General features: G+C 42.9%; 1 protein-coding gene across 2 annotated transcripts in view; it reads right to left on the bottom strand.

Annotated features, from left to right (window-relative positions):
* KCNJ6 (potassium channel, inwardly rectifying subfamily J, member 6) overlaps positions 1–12,885 on the bottom strand; it is a 170,019-nt gene extending 157,134 nt beyond the window's left edge. Inside the window, exon 1 of one of the 2 annotated variants that reach the window (XM_014938287.1) lies at positions 12,666–12,885. The gene's annotated coding sequence lies outside the window, so the exon portion shown is untranslated. The remainder of the gene's footprint in view (positions 1–12,665) is intronic. The other variant, XM_014938285.1, reaches the window with a different exon arrangement.
* Between the last annotated feature and the right edge of the window lie 77 nt (positions 12,886–12,962).

Here is a 12,962-nt window from a genome sequence, read left to right as displayed (position 1 = left end):
CAGGCAGCTCTATGGATTTCAGTAGTACAGAGCTACTTGTACAACAAACATTTGCCAAAGGAATGACTACATTTTTTAACACACACCTTTTTTTAGCATTTACTTTGTTTTGCTGCAAATGAGTTAAAAGTTTCTTCAAATTAAGCAGCTTCCTATTCCAGTACACAAGCACACAGAAAGAGTATAGATAAAGTGTTTGGTGAGGGTAGGAATTTTATAAAGATAACACTTTATAAAGGAAAATTCCAAATCCATTTCTGGGCTTTGATGCTGTGTACACTGAATTTCTGCAGGAGAAAGCTTTACAGATGAAATATAAACCTTCTAGAAATATGACACAAATTTGGAAACGATTGCCAAGTAATCAGTTGATGATAGACTATTCACACAGAAAATCAAGTTATAGCTTGAGAAACAGCCAAGTTAGCATCAAGAGATGAGGATACTCAAAGTGGAAGGGATTATGAAATTTAAAAATAAGAATAATGAGCATGAAAATATTAAAAGTCAAAATACGTAAGGTGTTTCATGATGACTGTAAACAGGAAAATGATATGCCTTCCTTTTAAGAAAGATAAGAAGGTGGATTTAGGGAACTACAGGCCTATTAACCTTCTTTTAGTCCCTGGGAAAATTATGGAGGAAATTCTCAAAAATGCTATTTCCAGACACATGAGAGATTAGAACATGACTAGGAAGAGTCAACTTGGATTTATCTCTTGGCAAATCATGTTTGACCAATCTGGCAGCCTTCTGCAATGAAGTGATTTGGTTTATGGATGAGGGAAGAGTAGCAATTTTTTAGCCAGATTTTTGACATTATCCCATAAATTCTTCTAGCCAAACAAGGACAAATGGACTAGGTAGGTAGACTGTAAGTAGGGCTGGAAAATTGTCTGGATCTTTGAATGTGAAGTGTCTACAGTTTCAAGTCTAGAGTTGATAACTGTTGGGGTCAGCACTAATGCCCTCAACAGTGACCAGTGACTGGAAAGAACTGTTGATGCACTGGGAGGGTTAGGGATGTTAGAGGGATCTAGACAAGCATGAGGAAACTTCATGAAATTCATGAAGTTGAACAATGACAGATGCAAAGTCCTGCACCTGGGAAAGAGCAAGCCATGCATCAATTGGTGGTTGGGTGCCAACTCGATAGGTAGTAACACTGCACAGTAAGACCTCTAGGTTCTACAGACAGCAAGTTGCACATGGATCAGTTGTGTACCCTTAGAGAAAATAAGGCTGAATGTACAATGGGATACATTAGTAACAAATTAGCAAATAGGTTAAAGGAAGGAATTATTTCCTTCTGCTTGGTACTGATAAGGTATGACCGGAGACCTCCAGAGGTCCCTTCTAACTTATTTTTTCTATAATTCTGTGAATTGATTGAATAATTCTTATATTCAGTAATGTTCATTAGGTTTTGGTCTGAGTTCATTAGAGGTCCGTGATAGGGGTTAAGTTAGACAGTCTTTTCACATTGAACAAAATCCTGAAAGTTGGTAGGACATACAAGATTAGGTCCTTGATTATTGGCACAGAGGAAGTACTCACAGGTAATATAAAGGTAAAAAATTTTATTTTCCAGTTACTTGTATAAACATTTTTATTTGGGGAGAGAAGCTTTTTTAAAATTTCCTTTAACTTTTAGTTCTAATAGTTCTAATTTTGACCTCTCTACTAATCGTTAATAGATGTTTATCTAGCTGCATCAGAACTACACTGTTCTCCTCCTTTTTGCCTCCCACGTTGGTGTGTAGGATTAAGTAGAAGTGCTAATTCTAGGTTATTGAGTATGGCTTTGATAATTACAGTTATAACTGGAGAGTAAGGTTTGAAGTTTAGCTCTGGGTTTTTGGGTGGGTTTTTTTTTTTGTTTGCTTGTTTTGGTGAGGTTTTCTTTGTTTTGTTTGTAGTTTGTATTTTGTGGGGGTTTTTTTGTTTTGTTTTTCTGAGGGCACATCTTTACCAATGACACGCAACTGACTATAAAGCCAACCTGCAAAATTCAGTCTTTAGACTGTGACTATGCTGAACTGTGGAATATATGCTTTGGGTCCAGCCTCACTCAACTTTACATTTCACTGAAATGAAAAACTAGCCTGAACCCAGATATCTAATTGTTGTAGAAAGTTAAAGTTCTTCCTCTGTATAATTTGGAAAAGTGAAGCCTGATTTTTCTCCCTCTTCTGCCCAGAAGGGAGGTGCCCGAGGCCTTATTTTCAAGACCAAAATGAAGATTTCTTGTCATTTCAGTTGCCAGTGTTTGCTCTCACCTTTCCCAAATGCACAGCCCAGCTGCTTTGCTTGTCTTTGACTTGAACCATATGGCGTGGCCCTGCCTACAGACTTGTTAGCTATAACATCACTTGGTATTTTAACAGGCCTACTGTCCATGAAAATAATTTTTTCATTAGGCTTGATCTAATGTTTTCTCACTAGTGACAAGGTCCTCTTTGCACAGGAACTAGTCCAGCATGATTACAAGGCATGCTACCTCTTTCAGGCATAATATAGTTTCCTCTCTCAGTTTCTTCTTCATCATAGTGAACTGTATAAACAGATGACCTAAACATTTTTTCTTTGCTTTTGAACTGGTGGGATGGTTAGGCTTACCGCCATAAATTGATATGGGTCTGATCCTGCACTACTTGTTAATAGAAAACTTAATTAAGGGAAAGTAGAAATAGCATAAATCTAACTTCATTCTGAATTTTTATAAAGGGTTATGATATTACATTTGTTCGTGTGAGGAAATATAACAGGTGACATTTTTTATGCCTCTAATTTGATCATTTCAGCTGTGCTTATCTCAACTGCTATTAACTGACATTCCATGCAGGTTAAACAGCCATAAATTTTAAAATCATTTGCTTTAAAATTTATTTGCATTTAGTCCCAAATCCACACTTTGGACCTAAAGCAGGCTGATCTTTATTAAAGGTCAAGCAGGAATACAAAGGCTCCAACTCCTGGTAACTGTGTGGATTAATACAGAGCCACCTCTCTTGAAAACGTGCTATGTTTACACCTGGGGAGCTGCAGAAATCCCATAGGAGCATTGTGTGCTGGCACTATGGCAAAATGTGAGATACTGCATGTAAAAATCATCATAAAGGAAAGGGATTTGGAGTATTTTTAGATGTTTCTAGAATATGTTAGTTGATCAGTTTCCCTCTATCTGCTGGCTGCACACTTAGAATTACATAGCACACATAGGAACAAAGTTTAGGCTGGATTATAGGAAGATTTCTGATGACAGGTTTAAGTAATGAAGTCATCCTGAGATGTACTAAGGACGCCATATGTCAGATCCTTCTCTCCTATGTACTAGCCTATTTAAAATAAATTTACATTTAAGGTCTGATATGAAACCTATTTAAGTTAATGGAAAGTCTTTAATGCTCTTTGACTAAAATGAAGGTACAAGATCACATATTTTCTGTAATTCTATTTCTGTAACAGCTTGGCAGGATTTACTATTCCTATACATTTCCAGCAAAGCTTCCTCCAGTTTCTTTTGTTAACGTTATTTCCCCTCATGATAATATCATACATATATCTTTTCTCTTCAGGATCTCTGAGGGCCAGTAGCTTAATTCTCTTCTAAGATGTAAGTTGTGTGTGATTCCCCAAACCCACCAGTCTGGCTTCTGAATGCAGCTGTAATTAAAAACAAAACAAAAAACAAACCACGAGTTCTGCTCTTTGCAAACAGTCCAAGCCAGAACTTCCTAATTATGTCTGTCTGTTAATTGTTGGGATTTTTTTTGTTTGTTTTTTTGTTTGTTTGGGTTTTTTTAGATTCTTTGACTTTATACAGTATTTAAGTTTAAATTCTGGTTGAAGATGCTCTGGCTACATATCTACTATTGTTACCTCTTGCTTCATGAAAGACCAAAGCTATTTCCTGCAGCAAACACTGCTGGAACGCAGTGGGACAATAATAGACATTTGCTGTTTATACACAGTGGGTACTATTTCTTTTCTGGATAGCAGTTTAGAATACCTTTGTAGTTATTTTGTATATATCCAGAAGGCAAAGGCTTTGGTAGTGTTAAGTTAGTGTATTAACTGCTATAGCTTCTTGTGAAATGCATTTCTGAGCCATGTGATCTGGTAAGAGGTGGATTTTAATTAAACCCAACAATTTGCTAGTTGCAAGGGGTAGAGAGAAGGGAAACAGTAATCAGCAACATCTGGATGTTGCAAATTGGCCTACATTTCAGTGGGCCATCCCAGAACCGTGGAATGGTCTGTTCCAAATATGTGATTTTTTACGATCCAGTTCTAGGCTTTTTTCCTTTTTCTTTTTGTATGTCTTTGTTCCTTCTCTCTTGAGCCCTTCTCCTTCCCACCTCTTCCAAATTTTGACCTTAAATTTTTACATAGTTTGCAATCTTGGACTAGCAATGAAAAACTCAGTCAGACCCAGAATTTGGCACTGGGATGCAGCAGAAGTTTGTGGTCACCTCTTAAAAGCTGAAGTCCAGTTGTAGAGAAAAAAGCCATGGTAATGAATGTCTGGAGAACAGTTATATGACAGCTGTGTTCTCATATACTGCAGAGCACTCACAAGTGCAAAGTCAACATTTAACAAGAACTGCCACAAAATTATATTGTAAATATCCTATATAATTACAGTCACCATCACTAGAATATTGCAGATATTGTTGGAACATTTTCTTAGTAACTACAATCTTCTGTTTGCATGTTTCTCTTTCTGATTTTAATGGTAACTTTGGTGTATTTCTGGAAAGTACACTAAGATTGCTTTGTTTATAATCCTGAAAGACTTCTGATGTGCTTTATGCTTTAATGTAATTATGCCTAATAGATGGAATACAGCAGCTTTGTAAAGATTGTTCATGCCCCTGCCGGATACTTGGCTGAGATAAACATGTATCTAGTTTATTTAACATGATTAACTATGCGAAGTATTAGAACTCTTATACTGCAATTCACAACAGCCAAGGCTTGCAAGATTACTGGAGAGACACTGCATTTTATGAGACAGGCCCAGTTTGATGTACACACGACACTGGGTAGCGCTAATGGGCTGTGATCCAATAGCCTCCTTTCTCCTCCTCCCATGGAAAAATGATGCTGGGTGAAGATTTGATAATCCCTAGTTCCCATTCAGTAAAGAATTAAATGAGGCATTTCATTTATTTCCCATCTAACCCATGCACTTTCCTGCATTTGTACCAGAGAGCCAGCAGCATACTGAGGAGAGCACAGCACCAGGGCTGTACCAAAGCTGGCACGGTTTCCTTTGCTTCCCTTCCAGCTCAACCTCCTTTCCTCTCTGCATTGACACAGAGGCCATGAATCAGAGCCCGCTGCAATTGATGACAACCTTGTTATCCTTAAACAGTGGCTGGTTTTAATGACTAAAAAGGTTTCCTTCCATTTCCTTGCGTAACTATGTTCTTCCTGCTCCTGCTGTTGGTTCCAACTCTGATAGTCTAAAGCCACCTCTGGGACCAGGAAGCACTGAGCTACTTCATACTGCAGCTGCAGAGTGTCAGAAACAATGGGAGAAAAAAAAAACAAACCTGATTTCTATGTAGTATTGAGATTTTTATAAGCCAGCCAGGAAGAAAATAATTTAGGACCATGCAAGTGAAGAAGTTCAACAGGTACCATGCTCTATGGAAGCTCTGAAGACAGAGATTCATCACACCTTCTGCAAGCATAGGTTACCACTGCAAGTGTAGATTTAATCACTTGAGGTGCATCCCATGAAACTTGAAGCTCCAAAATGTGACATCTCTAGATGCCTATTGAGAACTTTGGTGGACTAAAATTGCCCTGTAGATTTGCCCTTCAGAGTTGCCCAGCTCTTTTCACTGGTGCCATAGGGAGCCCAGGGAGGCTACGCTTCCAAAGCAAGTATTGCCTATTGAAGCTTTTTCCATGAAAATCTGGACCAATAGAAATCAATAGGGAATTACCTCTCCATGTCCAGACAGCTATTGAGCTGGAAGAAGAAGGTTCTTAATTAAAATCATTTAGCATAAATGCTTCTTTTCAAGAATGGGAAATTGATCTGACAAGCTGATAGAAGCTGCAGACTGTGTGTGTCAACAGGAGGGGGAGGGGGAGAAAAAGCAAGAAGGTAGGAAATTTCATTATTTTTTCATTCTTCAAATTAATACTTTGAGGAATAATTTGGCAATTGCTCATTGTTCTAATGAACCCCTGCTCTTGATTATGATAAATAGTAAATTATATGATAATTTCTTCTTTGCTTTCACTGACAAAGTTGTCTGTATTGACAAGACACAATGAGATTTTTTTTAAAATGCAAAGCAAAAGCAGAGGATTTCCTGCAATGCTGCAGAGCGCTCTGAGCTGGTGAGCCTAAAGCAGGGACGCTTACGATAGAGCACTGCAGAACACAGTTGATTAGAGCATTGAATTAACTATGCTCTTGTGTGCGCTCTCTCTCATCATCTTGCTCGTTCTTTCAGCCTTCTATTTCACCCTTTCAATCTGCACATTATTGTTTTCTTGTCCAGAAGTTTTTCTGAGAATTCAGCACAAATGCCAGCACTTGGCTTTCATCAGAAAACAAGCCCCAGAGTTATGCTCCAGCAAGTCCCAACAAATCCTGCGCATGGTGACTTCTTCAGGTCAGTGTCCTACAGTCTGTGTAGATTAAATGAATGTTGAATAACTCAGAACAGCTGTATATGATTTTTATGTTCATGATCTTTAGTGTTTATTTGCCTATGAAATGCCATCACTGCTGTGACAGTACCAATCAGACCTAGGACTTCTCTTTCTAAAGGCATGGTTGAACTGAAAGACCCAACACAGTCAGGTCAGTGGGTGTGAAGTGAAACCAAAGCCGAGGTTAAGGCTGTTTCTGCATGCCTATGATGGGATGTAGAACAAGCTTGTGCTAAAGCACCTCTTCCCACCCATATTGTCTCCAACCACCGCCTTTAGCCATGGGACACAAGAGGATCATGTGGCACTGCCTCAAGGCCAAACAGCAAAGATCATCTTTACATTTGTGCCAGAGTCATGAAGTCTCTGCATCAGGATGGCTCAGATACTTCCTCTGACTGGGAGGCTTTTCTGGTTGGGAGGCTCAGATGCCCACATACACATCAAAGTCTGAAGCTGAGCTCTCTCAGTATGAACCATTCACTATGCACGTGACAGAAAGGGTAGATCATTGGCAGTAAGGATTAATAGCAGGCTCTCTGGCTTAAATATTTGAATGACCCATCACTGTCTGCACTAGGACATACAGTGCTTTTAATGCAAGTGCTTTGAAAAACTTCAGTCTCTGTGGAATCATGATTTACTCCTGTGAATTGCAAGCTATACATGAAAATGTTAGAGATTTCTGACCGCAAGACTAGTTCTTCCCTTGGATATACTACATTATTTTGCTACTGATGTGAAACAAGGAAGTAAAAGCTTCTTGGAAGTAAATAATATCAAACTGAAGAATGGTGTATATCATGAATATGCACTTCCAACCATATACTTGCATTCATTTTAAGGCCTGATAGAATGAGCCTTTTATTTTCTAATACTAAGGTGATATATACTATTCTAATAAGGCAATGTGTCTTCTGAGGGCATCTCTGATCTTATTGTCAGTTAGACCTACAGTAATAGTATGACTTCTATTCTTGTGGATGCTTGTACCAACAATATTAATAAGGCAATGTGTCTTCTGAGGGCATCTTATTGTCAGTTAGACCTACAGTAAAAGCATGACTTCTATTCTTGTGGATGCATGTACCAGCAATACCATGCTGTACCTCATACCCAGATGCCATCAATGGCTAACCTGAAGTTGTAACTGGCAAACAGAAGCAGGGAATCAATGGGCTTTCAACTTTTAGTTATGTTTTTAATTCAGAACTCTATTGACTCATACTCCAGAGCAAACTCCTGTTAGAGTTCTTCTCAGTTATGTTAGAGCTTCTTCTCAGTTATGTTAGAGCTTCTTCTGCAACCTCTGGCATGAATTTGGACTTCTGCAGTCAGGACCGTGTACAGTCCTTGCACTCAAGCAGATCCTCGTGATTTTAGTGGGCATTGTGTGACTCTGAGGGTTCATTTGCATGAACTACTAGTAGAAACTGTGTATCTTTTAAGAACTTTAAAATTCATGGTTTTTTTCCCCTGTATCTGAAAACAGGATGTTCTGATGGCCATATGTAAAAGCTCATGAATAGAGTGCGTGTTACTAGCTAGTAAAAATCCATTTTAATGAGCCTTTAAAATATGAACAAGATGTGTTTCCTTAGTTGTCAAATTCCCTTGGCCCTGTATGATATTCTACTAGGCAGATCATAGGTGACGAGTTAAATGAGGATGGTGCTCTGAGCCTCCTATGGACATGATTCATATCTGCAGAGCGATGCCTTTGCGGCTGCCGTACTAATGTATATGACTGAAAAATTCCAGTCTCTGCACTTGAGTTTTGACGACAGAGGTTTTTCTCCTCCAGCCCCTGCACGGCCAGGACTGCTTCCATCACCTCCTGCAGTATGCTGGGTTGGGATGGCCTGGTGTGGGCTGCCCTTTTGACAGAGGGTCCACAACACTGTCATGAGGCTTTGCCAGAAGGCTTAAGGATTCCATGACAGCCAGCATCCTTGGCCATAATTAAAAATGGCAGAGGTGTATGAAAAAGTAGAGTTAGTAACCTCCTATTGTTCAATACTTTTATTCTAGTTATTTATAAGATACATATAATAAAATTTGGAACACCAAAAAAAATCTTCCAGGAAGTCACCATCGAGTGGGAATGAGATTAAAACTCTCTTCTTGGGTTTACTGTTTCATAAATTCAGTGTTCATTGTTTAAGAAGCATCATTCTCTTTCTGAATGATCAGTATTTAACTATAGATACCAAATATACTAGGAATGTTGTTTTCTAGCATCAAACTGCCTCCACCAGTAAAAATTGTACATCCACATAAATGTAACAAACACATTAACCTAAACCATAGCTCTTTTTAAAAACTGCCAGTGTTTAATTGTCCCAATTAAAAAGCAACATTATGTAGCAAGCAGATGATTAAAACACTGAACAGAGCTCCCAAGCTTTTAACAACAATGAAAATAAAAGAAATAATAAAATAGAAATGTGTTTTCTATGATGCTTCAACACCTATTACTTAAGACATAGTTTAATTTATTTGGGAGAATGCTAATCATGAGTTGTTTTACTTATTATTTTTAAAGAAGCATATAAATAACTCCTGAATGAAAGTCTATCTGTATATGTGAAAATACCATCAGAAGATCATGACAAAACCAGTAATCTTACGCCAGCAGCGTCCAGAGTTTCTGATATTTTATAGGTGAAAGAAAGAACATTATAGAGCTTATAAATGTGAAATATTTGAATAAATCCCTTGTGATTGATATTTTATGAAAATGTAATTTAAATTCTATTTCTCTTGCATAATTCGAAGGAGAGAACTGTCTTCCTTTCAAAATAATGTTTCAATGTTTCAATAAAATGAATAAACAAGGCTACAAATGCATGCTTATGAAAAACAAGTATTTTTTGCAGTGAAATTACATATCTTGGGAAGCTCATATTGAACATGGTGTAAATGCACTGGCAGAAATTCCACAAAGAATTCTGTCTTTCCCCAAAATTGATCAAGGTTGTGGGATTTTCTGTTGATGTTCCTATAATTAATTTTTTTCTTATATTGCTTATAGGGAAAGAATCATTTTGTAATTATCTAATAAAATCATTCTGACACTGCAGGAGTATTGCCTTACATAACAAAATCAATGGCTTGAAGTATTATAAATGATCTGGTAACTTCACCAAAGAGCTGTATTATAATACTTCTCCTCGTTTTCCCACAGGAAAGTAATGAGTTCCCAAGACCATACTTAGAGTTCAGTCCTTTATTTTCATACTCCCTATGAGATAGGTCTGAAAATGTGAGGCTCATCATTAAGAAATTCAGATCTCCATTTCCATAAAGGCTTAACTCATTAGTTCACTTGGCTTGTCAAGAGGTGTAGTTACGGCAAAATGTGGATCTACAGTTAAAAAGACTTGACTTGTTATTCTCAGACATGAATTTGCTTAGAGGCCCCGTATAAGTACAAGGCTTGACTAAGTCCTATGCATGAATAGGACTCAGCTATGTGGCTGTCTCTGCTAGGCTAGGATTTACTTGAAACAGACAATTTACAACAAAGGAACACTGGCAAAAAATTAACCCAGTAGCTGGTTTGATTTGACAGCTTGATTATAGGTAAAGCATAACCTCAAGAGGCTGGGAATTTAGATTGAAACCCAATAATTCTACATGTATCTATAGTTTACTGCCTATCAGGACCAAGCTAAGATTAAATAAATCTTGTTTACTTAATGAAAAAAGAACATCCTGACACAGTGAACAGCACAAAAGTGACTAATCCATCTCTATCTTCCCCAGTGAATATTATTCATTATGCTGTTTGCTTTTCTAGAATATTTTTTTCATAGTCTGAAGCAATAATTGCATATGTAACTACTAGCATGAGATATGTATAGGAAAACTTAGCCAATAATTTACAACCTATCAGTGCAATAAATATCTCTTGGCTTTTGGTGAATTATCACCAATCTGAATACTTTTTTCACCCACTTTGTGTATTTCTTAAAACTAGTCATCCAATGTCTGAGGGGAGCAGTTCTTGATAAGGAAGTGTTTTTCTGAGTAGTTGATCGTGTGTGTCTGACTGGCACAAATTCCACCTGTGTAACTGTGCAGCTCAGCAGTGGGATAGCTCCCCAAGCTAAAAGTGCAATTTCTTTAAATGCAATTTCTCAACAAGATTTCTTAAGGAAAACGAGTTGAGAACACAATTTCTGCAGGACTCGTGTTATGGATGACAGGCGTGTGAACGGTCCTGCTGGGGAATCAGTTAGCCATAACAAGCTACCGAGAACCACTGCAAAAGAGTCATAAGAAACAACCTCGAGCAAGTTCGCTTAAAAGATGTCATTTGTTAAGGTGTTTGCTCCCAGCTCCTGCGTGCGTTTGGCTGAGGAAACTTTAGCGGACCTAGGTGAGGTGTCCCCCGGCTCCCGGCGGGGTGCGGCGCTGTGCCCGGGGCTGGCTCTAGCAGAGCAGAGCAGCCGGTTTTGGCCCGGGGACACCGGCGGGGGGTTCTCCCGGTCCTCCCAGCCCCGGGCCCCCATCCAAAGCTCCCTTCGGCTCCCTGCCCTCCGCCGGGAGCCGCGCTCCGGCCGCGCTCCCACCGCCCCGCCACTGACCAGGGTGCTGAAGGCAGCGGTGCTGCCGCTGTCCGCGGTGCTGAAGCGGGGCCGGGCCGGCCCCACAGCGGGCGGCACCAGCGCCCGGGGGCTGGGGGTGCGCCGAGCGGCCGGGGAGCCGGGGAGCGGGCGGCTGCGGGGGCACGACTGGCGCAGCAATAAGCAGCCGTGAGGAGCTCGCCCCGAAGCAGTTTCCTTCTCCCGTCGCGGCTGGAGAAGAGGCTCCCGGCACGGCTATTCGGGGGCACCCGGCTCGCCGCAACCGCGGCTCGCTGAGCCGGGTGGGGCGGCCCCTTCCCCACCAAGGTCTTCCGGCTCTTCGCCGACCCTTTTTACCAAGAGAGGAAAGTTTTGTCTGTGGTATCTTTCTCTCCACCTCTGGAACCGGACCTGGCCGGGAAGGCGCAGCGGCGGTGGCCGGGGGAGGGGAAGGGGGGAGTTATCTCCTACTTATTTATTTATTTAGCTCTTTCCTCCCTCAGGTCGCCATGGTGATACCGAGCTCGCTCTCCCTTAAATCAAGAGGAGACGGGCACCCCTTCGCGAGCAGCACCCTCTTCCCTCCCATCCTCTCGCTGCCACTCTCCCCCGACGGAGACTCTTTCCCCTTCCTGCCTGCCCAGCGGGGCCGGGGCCGCGCCGTTCCCTCAACCTTGCTCCGGTTCCCCTCAGCCTGGTCCCGGCTGCCCTCAGCGCTACCCCGGTTCCCCTCAGCCTCGCCCTAACTGCCCTCAGCACTCCCCGTCTCAGCCCAGAGAGACCCCAGCTCCCCGCAGCGCAGCCGCCCCTCGCTGCCCTCCCAGAGGAGGAGTGAGACAAGAGCAGCCAAAACAGCATCCCCCTCCACCCTCGCTTTGAAGTTCTTCCCGGCTTCGGCGCTGCCGCTGGAGCGCCTCTGGGGAGAGGGCGGCCGGCCGGGACGTCGTCCCTGGTCCCCCCCGCCCGCGGGTACCCGCTGTCAAGCCCCTAAGCAAGGGGAGGCCGGGGCAGCCCCGGCCCCGTCGCAGCGACAGCTCTTTGCTCGAGGGCGTGGGGCCGGGACTCCTACGCGGGAGGCTCCCGCGACGGCAGCTGAAAACGGGGTCCCTCGGGGTCGGCCCGGTGCCCCCGCCGTGTCCCCCCTCGACCGCGGCTCCCCCTCCGCCAGCTCTCCGCTTGCCCAGCGGAAAGCGGCCGAGGCTACTGGTCCCCCGGTTACATAAGGAACGCACCCCGTATCCCCCGGCACCTCCGCTGTGGCTGCCGGAGGGGGGGCTTGAGGAAGGGCGTTTCTGGGGGGAAGGGGCTGGAGAAAACGCGGCGGCAACGAGCCGTAAGGGCACAGGCACCAAAACGCAAGCCCCGAGCCAGCGACCTCCTCCGCCTCCCTTCGGGGAACCCTCCCCGCCTTACCTGGCGGCGGCACGCTGCTCTCACTCCATGCCGGCTCCCCGCGGGACGGGGCAGGGTGGCGCTGCCCGGCTCTGCACCGGCTCCGGCTCCGGCTCCGGCTCCGGCTCCCGGCCGGTGGGTGCGTTCTCGCGTGTGAGCGCCGTTCGCCGTCACACGGCCCCGAGGATGTTGTCGGGCGTCTCCATTCTCCACGCCGCTCGCCCACCCTCCCGCGCCGCTCCGCCGCCGCCGCCGCGCAGACGGGCACGCCGGGGCAAGCGGCACCCGCCGCCTTGCCGGGGGGGTGGGGCTCCGCTC

Source organism: Calidris pugnax, unplaced genomic scaffold (assembly GCF_001431845.1).
Source record: "Calidris pugnax isolate Ruff unplaced genomic scaffold, ASM143184v1 scaffold25, whole genome shotgun sequence".
Taxonomy (NCBI): Eukaryota; Metazoa; Chordata; class Aves; order Charadriiformes; family Scolopacidae; genus Calidris; species Calidris pugnax.
This window is presented reverse-complemented; position numbering and strand designations above follow the sequence as displayed.